General features: G+C 40.1%; 1 long non-coding RNA gene across 1 annotated transcript in view; it reads left to right on the forward strand.

Annotated features, from left to right (window-relative positions):
* Positions 1-854: 854 nt before the first annotated feature.
* Positions 855-27017, forward strand: part of LOC137105325 (uncharacterized) — a 104362-nt gene continuing 78199 nt past the window's right edge. Inside the window, exon 1 of the long non-coding RNA XR_010911795.1 lies at positions 855-1141. This is a non-coding gene — a long non-coding RNA (uncharacterized lncRNA). The remainder of the gene's footprint in view (positions 1142-27017) is intronic.

Consider the following 27017-nt stretch of genomic DNA (forward strand, 5'->3'; position numbering starts at 1 on the left):
TTGCGTGTCCTTATGTATCTCACAAACTAGTCCAGATGAATAAAAGATGGAGCTGAAGATTTGTGACTTTCTCTGGTGAGTAAAAGCTTAAGCGACAACTTAACATGAAATAATGGTTTGGATCAGAATATAGTATTACAAAATACGACAACAGGCTTGGCAAAGAAAAACTTTGGCCGCTGCTGACGTCAGACTGAACAACACAGTGTTTGAAATTAAAATGACGTGGTGTGTCAGCATGAGCATCAACTTCTTTGGAGCTCATTTTATATTCTTTCCTAAAACAAAAGTTAGAACATATGGAGAAGTCATCTGCAGTTTTTGAAATTAGCTTCAGCATTCGGCTCTGTGAAGTCTAGCCCTTTCTCGAATTGGCCAGGAAATCAAGATTTTTTCTTACTTGTGTCACGACTGATTATGACTCATTGAATGGGTAGATTTCATATTTTCTCCAAGGAGAATTAATTCTGACTCAGCTCAGATATGCTGGTTAGATATCTGACACACACGGTACGTTTTTTCTTTCCTCAGATTAGCATTTTCCCATTTCATCACTGATAAGGCTGCACAGTGAAGCATGTCACGATAGTGAACATTTTACTGTGCATACACCAATTTTGTCATGCTCTCTTTCAGTAAGGGTTGACCAACAGGGGTGATGTGATTAATGACCACTCGGGGTCTAACAAACGCATGTACAGTAAGAGCAAGACGAAATCAAAGATGTGCCACCTTCCCCAGGCCTATGTTTCGCCAATATTTAACCTGCAGTTACTCATTAGCCCATTTGAACTCACATTTGTGAGGCTGTTTGTTATCCTTGGACTCTATTACACCATCAGCATCATGTCCAAAGCAGGACAAACATGTCTTGCGTTACTAGGCTCAGCAGAGGCCAACATCTATTCAGAGAGAAAGGGAGAGTTAGAAGATAAGCTTCCTGTCTGCACCGCGATGGATTTATGCTGTGCTGTGTAAATGGATGTCTGCAGCTTGTGATCGCCATGCACCAAAAAATGGGCAAACGTTTGACCAGTTTTATAACCCCATGAACAGTGTGAAGGACTGGCACAGCTGTAAGAACATGAGTGACTTACAGCAGCCCCACAAGCATCCACTGGGATCAGCTGCTCAGCCTAATGTAAGAACAGTCTGATCGTCAGAATGTGTTCAAAGTTGCTTTAAATGGGTATTATGCATCACGGACAAGTTGAATTTGTGTGGATATTTTTTTATTGCACAGTGTCGGGTTAATTATTATTATTATTATTAAATTAAGATAATTAATTAAATTTTCATTAAATATATGTAAATTTGTATCAGTTACATAGTTGGGTAAAAAGTTTCCAGACCAGCAAAGCTAAAGCTATTGTGTTTTCTATTGCAAAGGGATTTTAAAAACCTGCTTCATACTGGTGAGTTTAGCTCATTGTTTATATTGTGACAGTGTCCTGCTGAACACACATTAAACTAGCAGTAAACTAGTTTTTGCTGAACTTTGGCCCTGTTTCTTTTTTTCCTATAAAATGTGGGGGTGGATTTGCGGTTTTGAGAACCGCAAATATGTGGTCGAACCAATCCGGACACAGTTTTAACTTTAGTTGAACAAAAAAATAGGAATAACCCAGAAGAGGCGATACACATAAAGTCAGTACGTGGTATTAATCTTATCAGAGAGGTGGCCACCACACTGCAGGACAGGCTTGTCATTGTAACATGTGGCAGGCCATTAGTGGGGCACTCAGGCTAAACAAACAGCCATCAGAAGCATGCTGTGGACTGGGCCATCTGCAGCTGCACTCATCCCCATACTGGGCCAAGACAGTCTAATGTACAGTCTCAAGGAAAAAATATTGCCATTGTTTGCAGTTTCCCAGCTGTCTGTGTAAATTGGTGGTAAAATATGATATTAACAAACACAACATTTCTAAACCGCTAAAACACAGTTATGATCTTTCCTGTCTTTACTAAATACACTCATTAAACAAAGTGATAGTGGAAAAAGGAATGGTTGAGAGTGTTGTAACTATTTGAACCACCTTTAGCAGCAGTAACCTCAAACAAACGCTTCCTGTGGCTTTGGTTTAGACCTGCACAATGTTCAGGCCACAGCTCAGCCATATTCGTAGGATGTCTGGTGTGAACAGCTCACTTGAGGTAATTCCGCTGCATCTCTGTTTGGTTGAGGCAAATTCCAAGAGGTGGATTTTGTGTCCTCAGCCATACTGCAGTAGATTTTAATTAGACGTTTAGGGTCATTGTCTGCTTCATCCAGCTTCTTTTTAGCTCCAGATGGCAGACGCCTACTTTGATACCTCTATAAACTTGGGAACCCATTTTCCCTTCCACAAAGGCAAGCAGTCCAGCCCCCTCCATCGTACAGCACTTTTTTTCATGTTGGTATGCGGTTATCTTTTCATGCCATACGTAATGCTGTGTGTTCCTCCCAAACAAATCTACCTTTGTTTCAAGGTGGTCTTTGGCAAACGTCACACTTGCTGCAATGTTTTTCTTTGACAGCAGTGGCTTCCTCTGTGGTGTCTTGCCATGGAAACGCCTGTTCAGTGTTTTGTCCATGGTCGACCCATAAACAGAGACGTTAACTAATTCCAATGAATCCTGCAAGTTTAGCTTTTACTGTAGGTTTTTTTTTTTCAACCTCACTGAACATGTGCCTTTTGAAGTGATCTTGGCTGGGCATTCAGTTCTGTGGAGGAGTAGCTGCAGCACCAAATCATCTCCAAATTTTAGCCAACATATCTCAAGTAATAGACCGATGGATATCTCAAGTCTCTGAGATACGGGATTACTTTGAAACCCTTTCCAGCTACATGCAAACCAACAACTCTCATCGGCTGATTTTTAATACCACACTTACAATGGTTACACCGCCAATCTTGTTTAATTGATTGGACTCCAGGTTTGCTAACACCTGACTCCAGTTTGACATTTAGTGAAATGAAGTGGTTTGTGTTGCCATTAATTTGTATCTTCAATGGGTTTGTTGTTATTTGTGACTTTAAAGATCACTCATTTTATGACCAATTCATGCAGCAAACCAAAAAACTGCAAGCAGTGCCATCACTTTTTCTTGTGACTGTAGTTACTGTGCAGCATGAAAGCTGCAGCTATTGTCGTCTTAGACCTGGCTTTGGCCTGGCATCAAACCTCATGGCCATGCATGGTAAAAGGCTGTGATGTCACACCCCTGCTGAATGAAAAATTACAGCTCGGCAAAATGAAGACCTGAATTAGGAAACCAGGGCTTTTTAGTGTGGCACTGTCATAACTGTCCTATGATGAAGTTTTACTTTATGATTAATACAATTATTAAAATGCAGCTCCACAAGGTGACTTGTGTGACCTATCGATGGTTTTGTTGTAATTTGTTGACTATCAAGGAAGGTAGAGGCAAAGACAGGTGGGGTTTGTGTGGTTTGTAGTGCAGCTGAATTATTACGCAGGAGAGACAACCAGACACATGCATATTTTAGATGAGGCCTGTAAGATGGGGCTGGTAATCAGGACAGATTGTGTGCTTTGGCTGAGGTACAGGGTGCTGCTGGGTAGGGATGGGGGAGCATATGGACTGAATTCTGAGGGGTCTTGGCCCACCTTAATACAGTGGGCATGCAAAGATGCCCTCCTGAAATTATGCACGCAATGCCAGGAATCTTCAGCCACAGAGTCATGCCAGCAGCTTACTATTGAAATGCGCCCTGCTGCCTTGGCGACAACATAGCATCTTATCCCCTCTCATCCACTTTCCTCCAACTGTCTTCTACCCCTTAATTTCGTCTCTGTGTGCATCTTCAAAGTCGACCCCTCTGGTGACTAATCCATTTGAATAAGTATCTCTTTCCAGAGGACAAGATGAGCTAAGTGGCCACAGGGGCACAAAATGTGAGTGGAAAACTGAACTAACTGGCTGTCATTGGTTGAAATCATATATGGCAAAGCCTAAAGTAGAAATGGGTTTTGAATTCTGCATACTGAAAAACACAATTTTAGAGAAAAGACTCAGCGGATCTTTATTAATATATCTGATTAGATGCAGTGGTTTATGCTTGTTGACATCACTGACCAGAGTCTGCACAACCATTTTTTTCCTTTCCCTTTACATTTTGTTTCTGTTGTGATGGTGTTGACATTGGCATCCATCATGGACTGTTGTGCATTTGATTAAACAGAACGTTACACTACGTGTGTGTATTCTTTATTTATACGTGCATACTGTATTAAATCTGTGGAATGATACAGTCACTCAGCAGAATTTGAGTTGAGTTGGTCTGTCCAGCAGTGACTCATCTACTAGCCTTATGCCAGTAGCCACAGACAACATGTTATATTGTGTGTGTGTGGGAGAAAAAAAATTGAAAATAGTATCTAACCTCATCAATGACATTGATCTTTCTTTTATGCAATGAGGTTTTTAACCTCAAAGACTAGAGGCAGGCCTTCATCGCATTTGCTGTCCCTGCATGAATTAAAATTTTATGAAAATAGCTCAGAGACAGACTGAAAGTCGTTGGCATGGTGAGGGAGTGGTAAATTACAAGCAAAATGAGCTTGGCTAAAAATTATATTAAGGGTTTTTCTTTTGTTCAATACGTGGAACCAGGTTTTAATTATAGACTTAAACCTCTGAAGATCGTACGACATAGTGTTTTTTTATCTAAAAAGGTCAACGAATTGATCTGTCACTTAATTAATCGCGCTGATCTTTGACATTTTCCAATTAACATAATTGGTGATGTCTGCGTTCAAGCCGGCCCGTTAACTAAAATGGCTTAAGACACATCTGTGGCTTACACTGCCAGGCACTACTTAAAACTAGAGCATGCAGATGTGTAAAATGTGTGTGTTTAGGCTCAACAGCATCAGTGACTCAACCAGATGCATTTTCTTAGCCCTTAAAAAGAGCAGTGAGTGAGATTAGCAGCCCTAAAAATATAGTTATGTTCATGCTGTAGTCTCCCCTCTCTGTTTGCCCTCAGTGATCACGGGCGGATAATCCAACACTCTCTACAATAAACTCACTACACATCCTGAAGGTGATGATGCTCCTCTAGTTTTAGAGGAACAGTTGTAGAGGAATTGATTCAGGTGTATGATCACTGTAGAGGATGCTGTTGTTGAATTGTACCGTGTTATACAGATAATATTTCTTTACTTAGCCAAGCTTCGTTATTACGGATGTAGTTAAAAACAAATTCCTTTTTAGTAGAATGCATAAATGGCAAACATTAATTCTTTGAGGAACTACTTGATCAAAGTGTCTCTGTAGCTGATGTCTGTTAGTTTTCAAAGTTGTTTGTTGTGCAACCAGAACTGGACTGAGAGATACTGTAGCTCCAGAAAATTAAACAGCAGGATAGTATATAGTCCTCACTCTTGAGGATCTTGTTATGTCAGTTTCAGCCCCATTCTTTAAATTATTTGTGCGTTTATATGAATAATTTAAACTAGGAAAAGTACTTTTTTTCAAACTCTAACCTTTTTTAAAGCTTTTTTTTCTTCTAGCATTTGGATCAAGTAGATTCCTAGAAATACTCTGGTCGATTGTGTCAGATGTCATTATGCTTATTTAATAATATGTATAAGATGTGCATTTAATCAACATATGATTTTTAGGTCACAATTGGTATCGGTTGATGCCTAATACTAAAGGTATCAGATGGACAAAAACTAGATTGGTATCCCCACTGATTATTGTTTTAAGAAGGTTGTTGTAAGGCTGGCTAGTAGAAGATGCAGATGCTGATTGGAGGGTGGGGGGCCCCCAGAAAGTCCAAAGAAATTGCCCAGAAAAACAAAGACGGACAAACTGCCCATGGACAGGAGAACATGGGCAAAGTAGCATAATATCACTTTTCAAGAAAGCATATGCTCAAACAGGAGCTTTGAGAAATTACTTTCATTATCTTTTACTTGTGAATATTTAATTGCACTTATTGAAACAAGTCTTTAGCTGGAGTAAGTCTAGCTTATCTAATGTAAACCAGGTGTTATTTTCTCCAATGTGGCTTCTCTGCTTTGCTGTGTGTGTGTGTGTGTGTGTGTGTGTGTGTGTGTGTGTGTGTGTGTGTGGTTTCACTCATTAGGCTGCAAATACTTAAAAAAATAGATAAAATAACTAATATTAAAATGCTCCTTGTATGATATACCTTTTAGTATTAATAGAATCTAATATCGTGATGTATGCAGATGACTCAACTTTAGACATCAGTGATTACAGTTAATAAATAATTTGAACTTGTATTCGGAGTTAAAATTGGGGGTGAATCGTAATAATTTAGCTTTCAGTGTATCTGAGACAAATACCATCTTTTGGGATGAAGTAGGTCATTTGGTTTAAATCATATTCTAGAACTTTATATTGATAATGAATTAATCAAGTAGAGGACGTTAGGTTGTTTGGTATCACGTTGGATAATGTTTTGTATGGATAAAATGACCTAAATTAGAAGACAAGTTTGCAGTAATAAAAAGTGGTGGTAAACAAGTTTAGTGGGATCATTAGTATTGTCACATTGTACTGTATGCAATGATTTGACACCATGAGAATAGCTACTGTATTCAGGAGCTAATGGGGATCTAAACTAACAAATAGCACACAATAACACAGGTCTCCTTACATGAGGAAAACCGCCCTGAAACCAAGACACGCATGAGGAAACAAACGTGCGTGTTAGGTCATGTCTGGAAAAATGAGTGGGTTCAGGTAATTGAACCTTTAAACCTGACAATTCACATTGTGCATGAAATCCCTGAACTTAATTGTTTAGAAGTTCCTTCAGTTGGGGAGTTGATGCACAATATCTTATCTTAATATCTGATCATCGAGTGACAGGAATAATTTAACTGCACAATTTTTGTAAGTTTCACTTATAAGAAGACTCATAAAAAAAAATCCGATTCAACTTACTTTTGTGTGTATATACTTATTTTCCTCGTGTCTGACAGTGAAAAAGTATTCGAGGGGGCACATGACCATACAAATATGATACTGATGAAACTGAGTAGATTCCTGAGAGATCTGACACCATATTAGATATTTCCACTGCACACTTATATAAGTCCTTTCAAAGATTGTTTTAAAAGGAACACCCAAGAATTTTCAGGCAGGCTTCATAGCCCAGAGGAGACATAGGGTTTTGGCTGATGTTTGTATCTACTCAAATCACTTACTGTGCCCAAATAGTGGTGTCTGGGCAGAACCGAGCTGGTTCTCATTTAGAGACAGTGGCTGGCTCCGGCCTGTAATTCGCAGAAGGGGAAACAAATTGCTCTCTGGTCTCTGTCTCTCCTCAAGGCAGATTATTTCATGCTACTTTGGCTCTCCCATTCTTTTCCTTGCGTGTGTCATCCTTCCAACTATTTGAGACACTGTAAGGGCCATTACCATGGGCCTCTCAGGAGGGGTGAAGGGTGGGTCTGGCTGCTTCCTTGACTTTCTGGTTAGTAGAGAACATGCCACAGAACCTTCACACCACACCCACTGCACAAAGCACTGTAAGTACCTCTGTGGTGGCAGTTGAGTCGCTTCTCGGAGATTTGTCTTTAACTTCTAGGTAGCCATTACTTTAACAGTGACATCATTATAACAGAGTGTCTTTGGAAAATGAAGTAGCAACTCAAGAAGGATTTGAGGGAAATGGGACTCATCACCGGCCTCTGCCTATCTGCCCGTCTCCTTTGGTGTGTCAGCTGGGCTCAGATCTTCTCTGGTCCAATGATAAGAACCACAACAAGGACAGTAGCAGTGAGGAGAAGCTGCTGTGATGGCCTGTATTTCTGCAGTAGATCACTCGGCAAACATTTTAAACTGTCAATTAAAGAACAGACAGGATTAGGCTTAAACTTCACATTAGAATAAATTGATGTCTCTCTTGCTCCACGCTCTGGAACTTGTGCCTCTCAAACAACACTGGGGAATTTGAGATTTAAAAAAAACTTGGTTAAATATGAAAGGAAGTAGACATGTAATGTATGGATGGAGATGCCACATTCACTCCCAGTTTACATTTTTGCTCTTAAAACTACTACTAAAGTCATGCTTGCTTTTACATTTTTGCTGATTTTCCATTGCATGCAAATGGTTTTCTGCTGCCCCACACAGTCAGTTGTTTCCATTTTGTTTCCTTGTCTTCAAGAAAAGGGATTGTCCTGCGGTTGACTATGGAAGATTTGTGCTGCATTACCTTTTACCACAATCTAACTAAATTAATTGAGATCTGATGTTCGCTGTAATGGATTACATAACCCAATTACGTTTCCCCAGTCGGCCAGTAGATTTAAAATGGAATGTTAGGTTAAAAAAGAGGGATTTTTTGAAAACTGCATAATACCCACTGGATGCAAAGAACCGACCCTTCATTTATCTAATATTTTACAATAGTCACATGCTGTTGTAACAACATAATCAGTGTTACTCTCCTTATTATTTTTTGGGAATTCTTGTGGAATTAATCTTCTGCGTGCTGCATTAAAAAACTGTATGTAGGCACTGTTCGGAGACCTTCACGTACAGTATGTGTTTCTGTTTATGAAATCAAAGTTGATACAGAATAAATTTGGAAATGGAGTGACTCTAACCTGTGTCCATCCTAACGGCATGCCACAAACATGACCCTAAATCTAACTTGGACCTAAAGCCTATAGACAAATCTTAACCCTTAAAGTGGGCAAAACAAAAAATGTCCAACAAAATTCTCCCATACGATGTCTACAAAACAAATCAGTCCTCACAAAATACAAGAGTACATACAAGCAATTATCAGCCCCGTCAGCCACACGTGGAGTAAACATTTTACTAAAAGCACTTATCTACACATTCCTGTTTCATGTTCACATGCATGTTGTATATCTTCTGCATCTGGTTTGTGTTTATTTAGATGCCCCTGGCTGTCTAACTACTTCTACCGTGTGTGTGTGTGTGTGTGTGTGTGTGTGTGTGTGTGTGTGTGTCTTTTTGTCTCTCGGTCTTCCTTTTCTAAGTGTATTGGGAGTGATTTCTAGGACTTGTGCATCCTGTTTGCCTGAGGGAGTGTGGAGCCTCTGGCTGATTAGAGGAAACCCTATATCAGATTGCCACCACCCCCCTCCTTTTTCACTGCTACCCAGGTTTAATACCTTTTATACCACAGCCCCTCAACTCAGGTCTGTGCTGTAAATCTGGCCTCTGTCCAGCAAGAGTTATTGAAGGAAGCCTGTGCTCTGTGGCTGAAGACAAACGCATAAATGTTAGAGGTCAGACAAAAAGTCTTGGGAGGACATTTGATTGATTTTAATTGTTATGGTTATTGTTTGGCAAAGTGCTAGATAGCCTAATTTTAAATTACTACATAAAGAACTGGGGAAAGGTTTCATTTGGATATTATTGTCTTTGCGTAATCAAAAAACTTCCCTTTGAGTGATACGGACACAATCCAACTTACACTGCCAAATGTGACCCAGATTACGAGGAGCCTGCCTGTCTTATTAAGTGCAAATCTGGGGAATAAATAAGTTTACCTGTTGCTGAAAATTTAGCTCTAGTCAGTCCACCAGCTGCCATCACAACATCTGTCTGTCAGTAACTGTCTAGTAGCCTTATTTCCCTCATGCAATTAAACAATTTCCACAGCTTAACCATTTCCCATTACCCGGGCATTGATTTGTAGTTTTTGGAGAGATTTCTCCCACCCTACCAAGTACACCACATTTCATTTTCTGTTCAGGCAATCAACAGAGTCAAGATTTAGTTTTACTGTGGGCGCTGTCACAGCCAAATGTGACCAAAGCTACAGCTGAACTGCTTTGCTCCATTTAAAGTTAAACAAATGTGTTCTACTGAGCCAAAATGGGTGTCAGCACACAGCGTAGGGGAGCATGCATGCTTGGAACATGTGATTGGAATATATGGCTCAGGCAATTTACCGGATGCTCAAGGTCTCATCGAGCCTGTGTAAATGTTTACCCTGTGCAGAGTTTCCATTTCAGCTAGCAGTCCAACATCACCTTACCACTTAGGCGTTTGTAGATTTTACTTCTGTGAATGCTACTGTGTCACAGCTGGCATGGACTGCAGGTAGCACAGAAATGTTTGTTGCCAACTTTTCTCATGACATTTCCAGCCATTTTTTTTTTTTATTACTTTGTGTCACTTAATTGCCCCACCATATATAAATTAATGACTGGGTGACTCTACATGCATGACAATAGCCCCAGATCATCAACAAAGAAAAGACCATGGCAGATTCCATCAATTCAAGTTGCTTTTTATTATTTTTGGTTAAGATACCCTCGGTATACTTGGAAATAATTTTAAATTGTCAGTCCTAAATTAGGCCACATAATCTGACCTAATATGAAGTTGAATCAAGGCTTGGCAGAAGATTGCTCCAGGTGTGTATGCTACAAATAAAATAAGGACAAATGGAAAATTTCTGCACACTGAGACGGTTATTTCCTGACCATGTAAAAGCTAAGTTTTCCGTTTTTATATGTTAAGCCAAGTCCACATCTATATTTTTCATGCGTTTTAATCCTTGTTTAATACCTATATTATGCTTATAAGATTATATATATTATAATATTTTAATACTTCATCCAGCTTCACTTTGAGTTGCACATATGGTTTGGAAAGACCAGTAGATCAGAAAGCACAGCTTGTACTCAAAACACGGTATAACTCAAGAAGATTCAGGGCCCCTAAGAGACGAGAGCTGCAATCTGTGATCCTTTAGCCGCAGCTAAGGGCTTTGGCTCAAATGATTCATCACATGATGATTAGTTGTGGCTGAACTGGTATCCTTTCTTTTCTAACCCTGGCCATGTTGGAGGCTATTTTGGAGATGAACAGGCCTGCGCTGCTAACCAAGCTTCAGATGTGGAAAAGAGATAAGTGTTATGTCTCTTAACAATTTGACAAACCTGCAAACCATATGAGCTGCGCTGCTGCTTCAGTTTTAGTGGTGTTTGCGTATCAGCAAGGGAGATAGGTGATGTCGACTGGTGGATGCAATTATGTAGGATAAAAATTTTTTATTTTTCAAATTGAGCAATTATGTTACAATTATCTCAGTAACGCTTGGTCCTATACTGGATATGGTGCAAAGAAGCCTTGTTGCCTATCTTCCAGAACTGATGGAGTGGGTAGAGTAGGTGGGAGATTTCTTTTTAAAGGAATATACTTTCCGAGAAACTGCAGTTGGCTTATTACGTGTGTGTTTTTTCGTTTTCTTATTTTTTATTTTTTTTATTTTTTGCACACAGTGATCACTTATAACATATTTTGATTAAGCTTAACGTAATGTTTTTTGTTTCTTCGTGATAAAAGCTGAAAATGTAACTTGAGTGTGTGGTAGGGTTGATATATAGGCAAAAATGTTTTACAGATTATGTGGTTATCTGGTTAAACAAAGACCATGAAGGTGTTGAAGGAAACTGTTGAAAAGAAAGGAGTGATATTTGAATCATGGTTAAAGGCTTTTTGTAACACTTGAGGTCATTTATTATTCCGGCCTATATTGTGCTTGGCATGGCTTAGTAGTCATGCAGCCTGCTTGGTCACATATTTATTCAAGCTGTTGGGTTTTTGTAATTTCTCCAACAGTAAAATGGATGCATCCCAGTCTGGAATGTGTGTAAACACTACTTGGGCTTCACTGTCTTGGGGCAGACATGGAGGCAACCTGCAGCCTGTGTGGGCTCTCTTGTGTCTTCTCTTTTGGTGGTACTGTTTTAACAGCCTCCCTCCCTTAAACCCAGCAGAGATGTGTTGCTGCTGTAAACCCCTATGTTTAATTAATGTTGTTTTGCAGCTTATTTATTCATCATAAATGGCTAAAGGGGCACATTAGCATGTTGTTTATGAAATGTCATGCTTTTATGCAAAGTTTTTGCTGGTTTAGAGGTGAACTAAAGTTGCATAGAAGGGTTAGGAAAGCTCAGTATAGGTCTGCGATAAAAGGTTGTGGTTTTACTTGGACCAGCCTTAAGGCAGACATGCAGGGCTGACACACACTGACGAGACCACCAGAGGTAGCGGTCTGAGAGAACAGGAGGTATGGAAATATGTCCCATCTGCAGGAAAGGGGTGCTGGAAAAAGCAAAGTTTCAGATGAGTAATGAATCATATCATCGTATTGATATCCTGGATCCCGTCCTACTATAACACATTACGAATGAGAGTGTAAGTGGACAAAGGAGAACCTGAGGTGAGGAAGAGGAAAGAGAGGCAAGCGAGGTAAAAGTATGAGGCAGGCAAGGGGTAGGAACTGAGGAAGCAGTGAAATGCAAACATGCTTGGGGAACCAGTGGATGAGGATGATGATGATGATGATGATGAATGTGGAGGCAGCGTCTTTGTAATATCATGCAATCAGACACATGGTACAGCAGCAACAGGATCTGCAGCTGTCCTGTAACCAGTGGCTTCTAATGAGCCTCAGCTCTGACACCTTTTCTTTCCATCTTACGTAGTCTCATGACTTGACTTCCCCTCAACGCCTCCCCTGCTTCCTTTTATCCATCGTATCTTCAGCTTCGTTGTCTTCTTTGTTCTGCCTCAGTCATCCTAAAACCTTTTTTATTTCATTTTTTTCTTGCAGATGTGCATGCCTGTCCCCTACTCTGCCTGCCCCCCACCATCGTTATGTATCGAAGCCAGCAGATCAAACAAAATACCCCCCTAAATACCAGCCCAGTTCGTCTAATCAGGCAAATTGCTACAGAATGCCGTGTCTGGGGAAAAGGTTTTTTTTTTGTTTTTTTTTTGCTTGGAAACATTACTTAATGGCATCGAATCAGCCATTGAGTCAATGCTGCTCTCTCACCGGTAATAAAAGAGGAACTGCATTCATTTTTACAACACCTGAACTTGTCTTTCAGCAGAGTTTGGGTTTAGTGTAGGCCTGGACAAGCTTTGCTGAGAAGGTTGTGTCTTGATTAAAGACCTGCTGTAAATACCTATTCGGAAATGCACACTTTCTGATATTTGTTCACGTCTGCTTATTTCAAACAGTCTTACGCTTGTTCTCAAACTTGTAAAAGCTTTTAATATTATTCCTACATTTACAATAAACCATTTACAGCATCTTATCTATGCTAAAGTGTGCATGAGACTAAAATCACTTCCAACTTGAGTAACCGATCTTCCTGCCCGTCCACCTACAGTTCTAGCTTTCACACACTTTCCTTAATTTTGGAGCCGAAATCAAATTTCATTTATCCATTCAGAGGAAATGAAAATTAAGGAGAAAATAAATTCTATTCCAAGAAGAAACAGCAGTGTCTGCAGTATTTGTAGTTAATGAATTTATTGCAAAACAGCACTGTCTGCATAAAAAGAAAAGCTCCTATGCTTTTTCTTTGATTGCTTTCTTGTTCCCTGCATCCTGTGGTGAATGCTCCTGTTATGGACCTACTGTTCAGTGGGCTGCTATACTGTATCACAGCCTTGGTGGTGGTGGTGGGGGGCAGGGCTTGGCTAAGGACACGCAACAGCAGAGCTTTATCAGAAGGGCCAATGTCCTCCGGTTCATAACCTTGGCTCATATCTGCTGCTGCTTCCTACTAAATAAATTGGTGCAGATGCAGGTCTTTTCTGTTAGGAGTTTTGTGTTGGTGTAGCAGCAGTGGCAGTTGTAGTATGAGTGCTACATTATTGTAAGTGGAGAAAACATGAGAAAACACTGAAATTATTCTAACACAGTACTTGCATCATCTTTTTTTTTTTAAGAGAGAGAAAATATATATAATTTTTAATTTTTTTTTTAATTTTTGTGCACTAAAAGAATCTTTGTACAAAAAGTACTTTTTTATATAACTTTGGGAGCCAGTTAAAGGGGGATTCAGTTTTAATCCCTGGTTATCCCTGCTTAGATTGACTTCGGCATTTTTTTCTTCGACAGAGATCTTAATTCAGTGGAAAATCATTTAATTACTTTGGCTGTCCTGCAAGGCTTCCATCAGGAATGCCGTCCCATCTTCCTTCATTTTCTCTTACTACAAACCTGTGTTGGCAATTACTCTGTAGATCCCAGACTCTTCAAACGAGAAATGTGTCGGTCAAGGTCTTGGGTATACACACAATTAGGAAGGAAAGCCATGGGAGAGAGCACATGAGGCAGCTGTAAATCTTGACCACAGCCAAGTTTATGACAGTGGAGGATAACGCATGTCTAGAAATGAGGTTGAGGGGATTAATTTGTCTGTTTCTGGCCAATAACTCTGAAGGCTTAGACCAGACAGCCCTTACTTACCCGACTTCCACCGCATGGCCTTAGGATTCTATGATCCTGATTTGAGCAGGAATGGAAGCTTAATTAATGGGTGACTCATTTTTTAAGGGGCTTTTAGAAAGAATAGACCGTGATCAGCTCATTTTCAAGTACACTAAAATTGAAATTTATGCTGTGCGTTTAGGGCGTGTCCGAATTGAATCTTAGTCATGATCAACCAGGTCTTGAGTAAAGTCTCAAATAGACAAATGGTGTTTTGACATAAATGAGACTGAGCCAATTTACTGCAGATCCTTAATAACTGGGTTTGTGGCATTACAATGCTGGCCTGTAATTCGCTTGACTTGACTTGGATAACAATCCTCTTTTGGAGTCAGTGGGTAATACTTTAACATTTCAAGAGTAATAATGTTTATTCAAATTCATGACCAGAAATTGATGAGCACCACTGACAAAATATCTCGTTTTAATGTCATCTTAACCCCCTTGACTTTCTCCTTTTATGCCTCAGTGCACTCTTCAGTGCTGCATATAGTTGCACTTCGAGGCCATGCTCTGTTACCATTGGCCGCTCCCTCAGCCTCCCTGTGATCCATATAGATGTTGATTCCCTTGATTGGCTTGACTTGTAGCAGTAAATGTCAGCATCACTCTGCTGTTGCCCCCAGGGTTAATGACACATTCTCAGAGCCCCTCCCAACACTCCCGCCCTACAGCCACTGGTCCAAATCTACCCTCTGCATCCCCATCCCCATCTAGATCCACAGCTGTCTCCCTAGCAACCATCGTGTATTTTGTGTACACTTACTGGTCTCGGAGTGGAAGGTGTTTTGAGGGGAAAGGGGAAATTGTTCACCATGGGGAAATACAAATCACCATCCCCGCAGGGTAAAGGTGAAGAGAGACTGGGGAACCTACTGATTCCTTTGCAAATGACCACAATTTCTACTTTCTCTCCACTATTCAGGCTGAACCCATCAGCTTCCTCTTTAGCTATAACCTCATGCTTTACTGTCAAACTGTGTCTACATCCATTTAGCAAGGGGAGCTACAGTAAATGACCTGTCAGACTGAGGCTTTGGCTACCCCTCAGCTCTGGGCTGGTGGCGACTTTCTGGGTCCAATAACCTTTGCGGGCTGATTATGGAGGCCTCAAACTTCCTGCGACATGTTAATCAGGCCAGTGTTGTGGACTCAGTTTTGACACAGCGATTCTGCTACTTTGATGCTGCCTTTACTCCAGGCCTGCTCAGGGTCACTGTTGATGTCTTATTTGATGTAACCTCACAAATTACTCCAAAGGGTGAATATGCCACCGTTAATAATTGTACTGTGGAACAGTAATTGCATAACACAAAGTCTTGGTGATATAAGTGGAGTAACTTTGTAGGTATTTGTCTCCTTTATTACACTGGGATTTTGCCAAGACTTTCCAGACTTACAAATTGTCCTTTATCTCACAGTTTGGCATTTCCTTAACTCCATCATTGATTTTTGGGGGCACCACTGCATCCTTTTGAAAAATGAGCGTCTGATCTGGAGATTTCAGATTAATTCCCTGCCCGTTCTGTGGCTAAAGAACTACCAATGAGATACCAAGTTTCAACATTGACCTCATAAATAAGGCCATTACAGCAATCAAAGTGAAGTCTAAAATAGGTGGATTTTGGTTTGAGGAAATGTTGGGGCAGGAAGACTTTCATTAGAGACACAAATGAATCTTTGGTATGGGAGGCTTCTGCACAGGGCAAGTAATCCCTAGACGATGGTAAATCAATCTGAATATCCGCTGGTGTCATCACACAGTTAATGGCTATGAAAGAGCCCTATGAGAGCAAGAGCTAAACTTTCTCATCTTTTTTTTCTTCTGAGCCCGAGTTGAACCTGCCTTCCTTCACTGTTTCAAAGAATGAGGAATTTGATAGAGGACACACATGGCACTAATGAAAAAAAAAAGAGAAACCTTTTACCATCTGTCATTTCCACTCTCATCTTGTCATAGGAATATTTATTGCCTTTAACCATAACCACTCTTGCTTTGCCAGTGACCTCCTCCACCGTTACAGGCCTGTCAAGGAAATATTGTTATATGGCACAAGGAGCAGTAACTCATACTTATGAATGTAAAATCCCTTTCTCTACACACCTGAACTTTATTGGTACAGGGATTGGGAATGGTAGAGATAAATATTACATCACTTTCTGAGGTAAACCCTTTTCAAAAAGCCAATAAATTTGAATGGGGTCATGGAAGGATGCCTTTAAGGATGAAAGAATCAAAAGTCTAAGTTATGGTCTCTGAAAAAGAATACTTTTCACTCCTCTCCACTTCACGATAAAAATGGCTCAGTATTTTCAGTTTAATAATGTCTTTTATTTTACAATAGTTATAAAAAACTTTGCATTATCGTAATGCAGTGTTTGTTAGCATACATCTATGTGTCTTCTACCTGCTGATTGACGCAAACTTTTGGAAGTTTTGTTTGTGTATTATTGGTTCTGTGGTTTTTTATTTACTGGTCTAGCCTCTGCACCGTGGCTTCTTCTGTGAACTAAGTCTCGATGCCCCTGAAATAGGGCTGGATATTGTTTGTGTTTTTTTAAATGCTGATACCTGGACTTTAATAATGCTCCCTGAACAATACTTTTTTTTTAAATCTAAAAGAAAATTAAATTATGCTACAAATATAATCTTTATTTCTCAGCACCTTGAAACGTTTCCACTAAAAGCTGTTTTCACATTCATAAAAGATTTATTGTAGGAGTGACCTAATAAACTGACAACTAGGGCTGTGTATTGTTTAAAAATGTTCAATGCCTGTATGGATACCAAGACTTTGAGCTTGACACCAGTTCCTAAACTATAGTTTTTCTTTTTTGTAAATAACAAATGTTATAAAATCAGTTTTAACAGAATGAAACTGATGTATTTTAAAGTTTATTTTTACACTTTAAGCAGTTTTACAACATAATAAATAAACCTATTTATCACAACATAAAAGCTTACTGCTAACAAAGGTGAATTCAAAGCAGGAATCTCCAGGTTACAGTATAGTTGATACACCTCCTAAACCCAATCCAATGTAAAATACCGTAAATAAAGTAAAATACAGGTAAATACACTAAAAAGGAACAAAATGTAAACAATACAAATACCTTTGTTATAGATTTAAATAGGGGAAGATCATTTATGCAGTTGGGCCTGACATCACATGGGGTGTCAGGTTGACTTAACTTCATAAGTTTCTAATAAGCACACATACAGTATCTAATCCTCCAACCGGACTTCCCCGATGGTATTTTGATCGTTTTGATGGAACATCAAACAACCCACTAATGTAGCCCACTCCTTTTTTTTTTTTTTTTTAAATGTCTGTGAAAAACCAGTCTTTGTGCTTCCTCTTCCTCACTTTACACCTCTGCAGTCTCTCCTTGCTTGTACCTGTCATGCATGTCAGGGCTCTTGAAGGGATGAGAGAAGAAAAAAGGATCTGTGGACTCGTAGCTTGAAAAGAATCACGGAAGCAGGGGAGGGGAGGGGGAGGGAAGAGGAAGAGCAGGCGACCAGTAACTCCTCTGAACATCTTAAACTCCTGGCTGGGCTTTCAAGTGCTGTGCCTCAAATATCACCACCAGCCCTGCCAGGGCTCAGTGAACAGTAAAAACACACATCTTTTCCCTCCTCTCTACCTTCTTACTAATTTCCTCTATTCCTTTGTATCTCCAGCAGCGTTGCCTTTAATCCTACTTTACACCAGTTTGCAGGTGTTGTAAAACTGTCTTCTCTCCTTCCCTCTTTAAAGGGTTGTATGTGTGTGTGCTATTATATTTTGCAGTGATATCTACTTTTTAAGGGGGCTGCACTTGTGTATCTGTATGTGCTTGTGTCAGTCATTTTTTTTGCATTCCCATTTTCCTTTCCACGATTCCTGAGCTAATTTTCAGGAAACTGGTCTTTGATGCCGATTACTTCTAGTCGCCTGGTATTTTTGTCAGAGACTTGGCATGAATCCCGAGGATCACGCTGTGGATCAGCAGAAGTGTTCATCCTGTCAGTCTGCCTGAGCCACCTCTAATTATAGACTTGTTGCGTCAGTATCGTGATGTAAACACTTCCGAAAGGGTTGAGTGTGATTCCCGCTAAATAAAATACAAATAGACATGTTCTGATATTTTGGTGTATTAAAACAAATGAACACACGGTGACCTTTAATTTAATGACCCATATAAAATTATAATTGCAAAAGTCCTTAAACCTAAACACCCATAATTCATTATTTGTCCCTAACCTCTCATATGACCCTCAGAAATTATTGTTGAAAGAGCGGCCTTATGTCAGCAGGTGTCTGATGAAATTGCACCCCTTTGGCCCCAAGCACCAAAATGACGTCTGCTATCTCTTACAAATGCACCAAAATGGTAGCTTGTGTAATATGTCCTCCAAAACACTCAGAAATGCAACTGTGCAAAAGTGGGATGTTTGGGGTTTGGAACCAGGACATGCTAAGTACTGGTAATGTTTAAGGTACAGCACATACATATTCTTTTTAAATGGAGAGACTACCAAGGTAGTTTGGCTAATATAGACAGTTGCAATAGGGGTTATACTTTGTGACAATGGGGCTAAGTAAAGTGCTTTGCTAATGTAGTTAAGAAATGCGTTGAACATTGACACATTAAAAGTTGTATCATTTTCTTTAACTGAACTTGATGAGGTTTCATATTGCACAATTACAGCTTTACAAACTTAATTTATACTTATCTTGCAAGTATAAATTAATCTTTTTTTTTTTTTTTTTTTGCAGCTGCAAGAAGACTTCCCTGATATTAGGACTCATTAAACAAACTTAAATGATCCAGTTACCGTTAAAACGAGAACAAAAGAAATACCTTTTAATTTTAACCATTTATAAAATTAAAAACGCAGGTTCTAAAGTAGGACAAAAACGAGAAATTGTTTTTAAACCTTTTATAATACACTGGTGTGTGATGCACTAATATGACTTGAACACCTGCAATATTGATCCTCAACTGTGGAGAAAATATTTAGATTTAAAATGTTATTAATAATTATGTTTTGTTTGACTTAATTTTTTATGGAGATGGTGCAAAAATGAAAACTACTGTAGACACAGATGGCTGTGCAGTCCCCGTGACAAATTCTGTCTCACACAGTATTATTGTAGGCAATAAGAGCTAAATCACATTATAGAGCAAAATCTCATAGGGCATTATTAGGACTGTGTCCCCACTGAGACAATTCAGATAGCATTGGTGCCTAGAAAACCTCCCTCGCTGTTATTGGGTGCTCTCCTGATGGAGCTGAGGTCAGAGTTCAATTGTTCAGCGACCACTACTTTGCCCAAAGGGAATGCTGGGTAATGGAAAGGGAGATTCAGGTCAAATGGAAAGACTTGGGTGCAACCTCTGGCACAAGGTTAGATTCAAGCCACACTGAAGTACTAATGCTCGATTTGGGACCGCAAGCAACGGCAATAATAGCCATTAAAAATCCATCGAGTGAGAGACAGAGAGCTGTAAATCTAATTCCATATTGGCCCGTGGACATATGTTGGCTGTAATTTGGTTGCACATAAATAACTTGATGTCTCATAGTATTTTCTTAAATTATTTAACGTCACATGTGTTTGGAAACATAAATTACTTAAACTTTCTCTTATTTTCCTAACAAATAGCCAAAAATGAAACAAAAAATTGCCTCCGCCATTTGTAGTGTTTGTGTTTGCCTTTTCTAGCATGAAAAATTGAACGCAAACCTAAGCTTGTTGCAGCATCAAAGGTATACACACACTTTCAATCCGTGCTCAGATCTGAAAGCATCGGCAGCATCGCTGCAGTGGGTATGTTTTAAACCTAGCAGTATGGAACATGATCAAAAGATGATATGCTGCTCGTTGTGTGAATATGCTGCATGCTGAAATCTGAGCATGTGTGCAGATGGTTTTATGAGCAGTGGTATTGTCAGGACGGCATATATAGATATATGTACCGCTCGTGATTTTAAATAAAAAGAACCATCTAAGCTTTGGTGTGGGGGCGGCACGGTGGTAGAGTGGTTAGAGCAGTTACCTGGTTCAAATCTACCTACAGCCTTTCTGCGTCGACGTTGCATGTTCTTCCAGTGTTTGTGTGGGTTTCGTCCGGTTTCCTCCCACAGTCCAAAGACATACATGTTAGGTTAATTGTTGACTTTAAATTGCCCGCTGGTGTGAATGTGAGTGTGAATAGTTGTCTGCCTGAGACAGACGGGAGACACGTCCAGGGTGTAACCCTGCCTCTGACTGCCCCCACTGACAGCTGGGATAGGCTCCAGCCCCCCACAACCCTGAGCAGGATGAGAGAGAAAACTGAATGAATGGATTGATTTTGGTGTGCTTCTCAACTTTGAATTTATGAAAACTTTATAAGTTCATGAAAGTGTTTGACAGGTGATTGACAATAAGTAATGGTGAACAATAAAAATTCAAACAGCCTAAGACAATGCACAAATCAGAATTGGAATAATTAGAAAATATAAATACAAACATAATTAGTCAAATAATTTAAATACTATAAAAAACTATAAAAAAATACATTTACATTTTTTTTTTTATAACTATAAATTATGAGATTATGAAAACACGTAAGAAGGACCAAAACCTTTAAACATAAAAGCAACATCACATACTAACAAACTGTTTTTTTCTTTTCTTCTATAGTTTTTGACTTTGGTTTATTGTCACCCAGTTATTCTTTGTTTTTCTTAAGGTTTTTATTTCTAAAACCATAATGGATGTTTTTTATTTAGATGACTGTTAAAGAAACTACAGGGAAACTTCACATCACCAATGATGTAAAGACATATAACAATTAGTCATGCAGTAGGTAAAAGATGAGAATTGTGGGCTGTTACAGAGGTTTATCATGATGCTGGTGCTCTGAACAGTAACCAGAGAACAGAAAGAATACAATTCTCTCAATTCCAATGAGTTAAAATTCAAGATTCAGAATATCTCTGTTGTAAAACCATTATATGCTACGCGTTTGATTTCGGGTCAGTGGTGCACCATTAAAAAAATGTGCAGGGAAATCAGTTTTAAAAAAAGCTGTCAAAAAATGGGGAATAAAAGTGTAAAAGTTTATATTAAAATGAGTCACACATGTGGATTTTTACACTAAGGAGAAATTCTGCTGTTCTCAATCGATGAGGAAGATCATCACAGCACTGGGGTAACGGGGAAAAAATAAGACAAGGCAGAACATGGTTATGTAGGATCCAAAACTATTAAGCTTTCTTCCAAATTTCTGACACAGATTGGTTCCTCTGCAGGTGAAAAAGCTACACAAAACTGTTTAAAATGGTGTTAAAATGGTGTCATGGACCTTGTAATCCCACCCCAGTAGTGTTAACAAATCAACTGTATGCGTTTGTATGCTGGCTCACATCCACCTAACATCGAGCCACACTGCAATATGCATGAAGGCTTGAGCGTCTGTGACACTTGTCTGACTGGCTTCACCTGTCACCTGTCAGTCTGCCACTGTTCATGACAGCACCCTCCTCCCTCAGTCTGCCAGCGTGGGGCCATGACTAGGGACAAAGCCAGAGTGACAGACAGTGACAGGGTGGTGATCCACGCTCTACGCCGTGGGCAGGGGGCTGCCTCTCCCTGTGTCACCCTGAGTGACAGAGTGGAGTCCTGTGCCCGAGGTGGAGTGATGCAGCTGGATAGAAGACTGGTCCAGACTGGTGCAGACTGCATCTCTGTATGACACACATGCACTGAAATCATTGTCGGAACGTAAAAGCATGCTCAGAAACAAATAGGCATGTATGTGCAAACAAACTGTGTGCTATTCCACTTCTACTTAAAAATGATATAGTAAAGCATAACTATGTAATAAACTAAGTATGACTTTTACTGTCTCTGTTAAAAGCGGTCGAGCATATGGTAAAGCTGTAAATTAGTTTTAATGTGTGATTGTAAAAATATATACATTAAACAAGCTTCTATAAGTACTGCTTGATTGGATTTTGAATCGGTCGGATTTGGACACACCACATCCCAACACAAACGAATTCCTTCCTCAGCTGTGTAAATTACATTGGCTTTTTCCATTACTTTTTATTGCATCCACCGAATCTACCCCAGCCACATTGCAGGCTTGTTCCCTGTGCCGCATTTAAAATTGAATGGACAATATGGGTGCTGTTCAGAAAGATGCTGAAGTTGATTTGAAATAATCTGGAGTGGGGGGGTAAAAGGACTTCTTTATTCAACTGTCACTATAATGTGTATCGGCAGCAACTGCGTGCATCTGCATGAAATCATTTGTTCAAGATCAAGGAAATGATCCATTTCCAGTGTCTCCACTAGCTGTGGTGTATTGACATATCTTTACTATCTTTACTATACCCCCCAGGCATCTCTAAACCCAATCAGGCTTGAAATGAGCAGCGTCATCAGTGGATGAGCTATTTCCCCCTGGAGACCCCCTGTGTCTGAGATCTGTGGGCTTGGGGAGGACGAAGGGAAGCAGAATCCACATGAAGGGCTTTCTGGAAGAGGGTCATGTGGAAAACCCCATTACAACATCAGCACCAATATTTATGCTAGGGAGTTCAAAAGGAGGATATTGTCATCCCTGCCCCCAGTAACCACCTCCTGTCTGCCAAAAGTTCAACTTCAAAGCTCTGGAAGTTAATTTCTTCCTCTTCCCACTTTGATATCACGTCTTTTTTTTATCTTCTACATAGTAACTCTTGTGGACCGAAAAGGCAGAATACTCTGTCAAGTGTGACGCAATTGACAAAATAAAGGTAACAACACAGTAAAAGATGAAGCTTGATTCTCAACTCAAAACTATAAGAAAGAAGTCAACTTGTTATTTATTTTTTAAGAAAAGTAACCAGGCAATTAAAAGATAAGTTTTCAGCACAATTAATGGGTTTTAAAAAGCCTGTCTAACTTGTTCTTTATCAGGTTTGCATTAATTGTGTGGCGCTTGCTGGATTAAAAGGTGGGGAGATATGCGTGAGGTCAAACTTGGCCTGGTCTTAGCGATGCATTGGGTGGTGGATTGAGGCAGTTGGAGGCTGGGTGTCTCCTTTTTGTGTGATTAGGACTGACAAACTTGGCCTCGTCTGTGTTGCTTAAGAAAGTATCGAAGCATTGGAGGGAACAGACAGGCAAACCCAGATAAGCATCTCAACCTGATTCAGACAATTAGACAGTGTTTACTTCAGGAAGCTCTTAATGATGGATCAAAGAGATCCGGGGGCTGTATCAATGACCCCTGGAGGTTCTCTCCCTGTCTCTGTTCATTCCCCTAGATTTGTCCTCTGTCCCTCCCATTCTGTGTCTCTGCTAGCCACTTTTCCTGTGAATGACTTCAGGTGAACTCTGACCTGCAGCCTCAGGCCATACACCCTCTAAGCTCCTGTTTCACATGCCTAGCCACTTTCTCCCTTTATTGGTGCTGTCTGTGTTTGAGCATTTGTACAGTGAGCCTGTGTGTTTTGCAGGAAAGCGGTCAGAGGTAATTGAATGGGCTGCATGGGGTGAATTTCTCCAGTGTTCGTATAGGAAATGGCATGAATGTGTGTCTGTGGGTGGCATTCTAAACAGTTCAGACAGACCACATAAAAGGTTTTTTTTTCTTCCCCCCTATGGGGTTATCAGTACAGGGGACCCCAGCGGTTTGACATGATCAGGCAGAGGCAGAATGAGGGGTGTTCGTGCTAGGTGCCTTATCTCCAGCCTCCCTGGTCCCTGAGGTCTGCAGAGAGACAGCCCCTCTTTTCTATGTGCACACACTGATGCAGACTATCTCTGCTATTCTGTGGTCCCATGTCTACAAAGGCAATTTGACATTTTAAACACCAGACACCGGCATAACCTACGTTCCCTTGCACACGGAAATGTATTACTAAAGTCAGAATTGCCTCACATTTTCAAGAAGCAACCTGTCCTTAAATCTGGTATTTGTCATTTTCCACATATAACACATTTTATTAATTAGTGCATTAATTATTCAGTCTATGAAATATTAGCCTCCAAAATAATGTGTTATGTTTTAGTTTTTCCCCCAAACTAAACAAAACTCAAGAAATTACGTGCTGTAATTTAAAGAGGACTTTGCTGATTTTCAACTTGCATCACATGGTTCCAGTTTGACGAGTACATGTAGTACAATGGTATTAAACGTCAATATGCTTTCCATATAATAATGTAACCCTTTAAATCTTGCTCAAAACCATTCTTGGACATGTACTCACCAAACGAGAGCCATAGTATGCAAGTTAAACAGCTGTGAAGTCGCCCTTTAATTGGTTGAATTATCAAGTGCTTCCTAATTTCTCTTTTTCATATATGGATGCTATTCCACAAATTCTCCCCAAATCACCTCCTGTCCTGCCCTGCCACTCCCACGCAGACATCAACACTGTGTGCCCTCTGGCCTGCAGGCTGTAGTTGTCAATAGTGAGCCAAAAAGACAGAGACAGTAGGGCAATAAAAGCAAACCCACAGAACCTAAAGCTGGACATTCAAAGGTTCTTCCTGCTATTACTTTCTGTCTGCTCTGATAAGTGTTAGACCACAGTCACAGTGGAGAGTGGTCAGGGAAGTGATTGTATAAAGCTGATTTGTGTCAGCCGCATTGGTATTAAAGCAGAAGTAGTGTCTTGCTAAGACTTTGGGGAGGGGGAAACCTTTAGAAAGGTACACTTATCATTGCATAACCTCATAACAATTTAGAATGTCTGATCAAGCATTAATGCCAAAATCAAACAGATCACTGCAAGGCAGAGCTATAGCAAGTAGAGGCTAGTCTCAGCTAACCATGCAAAGAAATGACTATTGCCACCTAGGCCCGTGCTTCATACTGCCATGCAGAGCTGCTTGTTTTTCTAGTGTTGTTCAGGTGTGAGTAGGCTTGGTTAGTGCTAATGGTCACAAAGTCTGTTATGATAGAATGAATTGATTAAACAAATAAATTGGCACTGTAGTGGGTAACGTGATCTTTCAAGAGTAAGATTTAGACCAGAAATAAGTACTGTGTTCACAGTTAGCACTGTTGCTACTCAGGAAATTGGTCTGGCATCTTTGGAGGATGTAGTTTGCGTCTGACCACCAGACAAACCGCATTCTCAATATTTCCCCATCCACTCTTGTCCATGACAATAGTTTCCTCCCGGCAGCTCTTCACTTCTCACCTCATGCCTGTTCTGTGGCTGTGCTAACATCACATCCCACCTTGTTCCCATGCTCCATTTTATTTCCTGTATAAATGAGGAAAAAAAAGAAGAGAGAGGGTTTGACATAAATCTAGGTCATCGCTCTGCCCAGTTTCTGCTGCTAAGTGAGTTATTTGCGAGTGCAGCTAAATCATTTATTATAATGGAAGGTTGAAGCCCAAAAGGTGGGGCTTGGTTACTGTGAGATGGAGTTGCAGATGTGAAGAGAGGGAGTTGGGAAAATTTAGTTTCTTGTGATTGTTTGATTTTGATTAAATAATAGTAAAAGGCTAAATCTAATGCTTGGTAGATAACGTGAAATAACAAAAGTCAATAAGTGTGTATTCCTGCAGTAAATATCTGTTACAACATAATCATAACTGATACATTCCACAGGGAATTGAGACTTTGTTATTCTGTATGGTTTGATTTTGCTTAGGACATAAATGCCTATTATATCCATGTTCCATCTAATTAGTAGCATGGTGCTGCCAAGTTTAATTTTCTATAAAATAAGACCTGACATGATCCAAACCAAGGAACATGAGCGTTGACGATCTTTGGCTGACTCGCAGTGAACCCTGGTTCCCTTGGGTATTCAGGTCTCTGGCCTTGGGCAAAACAAGTGGCTCATTCTTGATGACCCCACTGACATTTTACGAAATTGTCAACACAAGGATAACTAACGCCTGACCTCAAGAAAAGGCAAAGAACAGCGAGGGGTTTGCTTAGGCCAACCTGAACACCTTGGCGTCTCTTTGAGCCCTCAGCCAAAGGAAAACAGATGTATCAGGCTTCAAAGCATCTGTAGAGCACAGGGTCAGCCCTGGGGTCTGTGGAGTTGTCGTGCTGAAACCTGATCTTTTAATTTATCTTTTGCCACTCTTAGATTTAGTGCTCACAGTGAGGCAGAGGAAGACACACTTTGCTGCTTATGAGCGTGCACAGTAACCATCTCCCTGACAAGTGCACATAAATACAAAAACATCTTTTAAAACCATTTTGTGGCCAGTTTGTCAGAGCTCTGGCATACAGTCTGCTTGGTCAAGGGGCTTAAACACTCTGAATGTGAGGGCTCTGTCCAAATGTCTTAGTGTGATGAGAAATGCGTCCCTGTTCGTTGGCTGACCCCAGACCAGCACCTGCCAGCAGGCGCTGCAGTCCCCCAACTGGCCGTACGCTCAATCATTCTCTGCATGTCAGACAGAGCTCGTCTCCCGTTGAACTGCCATTACCTGATGAGGAGTGGCAGTAATCGGCCCGATAACTGGTCATTCCCGTCCAATTAGACTGAACATTACCGGGCTTAGCTGACCTAGGCTTCATGCTTGCCTTAAAAATACAGCCATTGAAATGGGAGAAATGTGCACCACATGGATCATATGATACTGTCAAATCTTGTGATAATCCACTGCAGTACAGTGGCAGGGATCTCATTTCCCACCACCGAAAACGGGAGGTAATCAAAAATGTGTCCTGGCTTATACCCTTTAGAGGTAGACAATCTTTTTTTAAATCGTTGTTTTCCTGTAGGTATAAAGACTGAATTT

Source organism: Channa argus, chromosome 20 (genome assembly GCF_033026475.1).
Source record: "Channa argus isolate prfri chromosome 20, Channa argus male v1.0, whole genome shotgun sequence".
In the NCBI taxonomy this organism is placed as follows: Eukaryota; Metazoa; Chordata; class Actinopteri; order Anabantiformes; family Channidae; genus Channa; species Channa argus.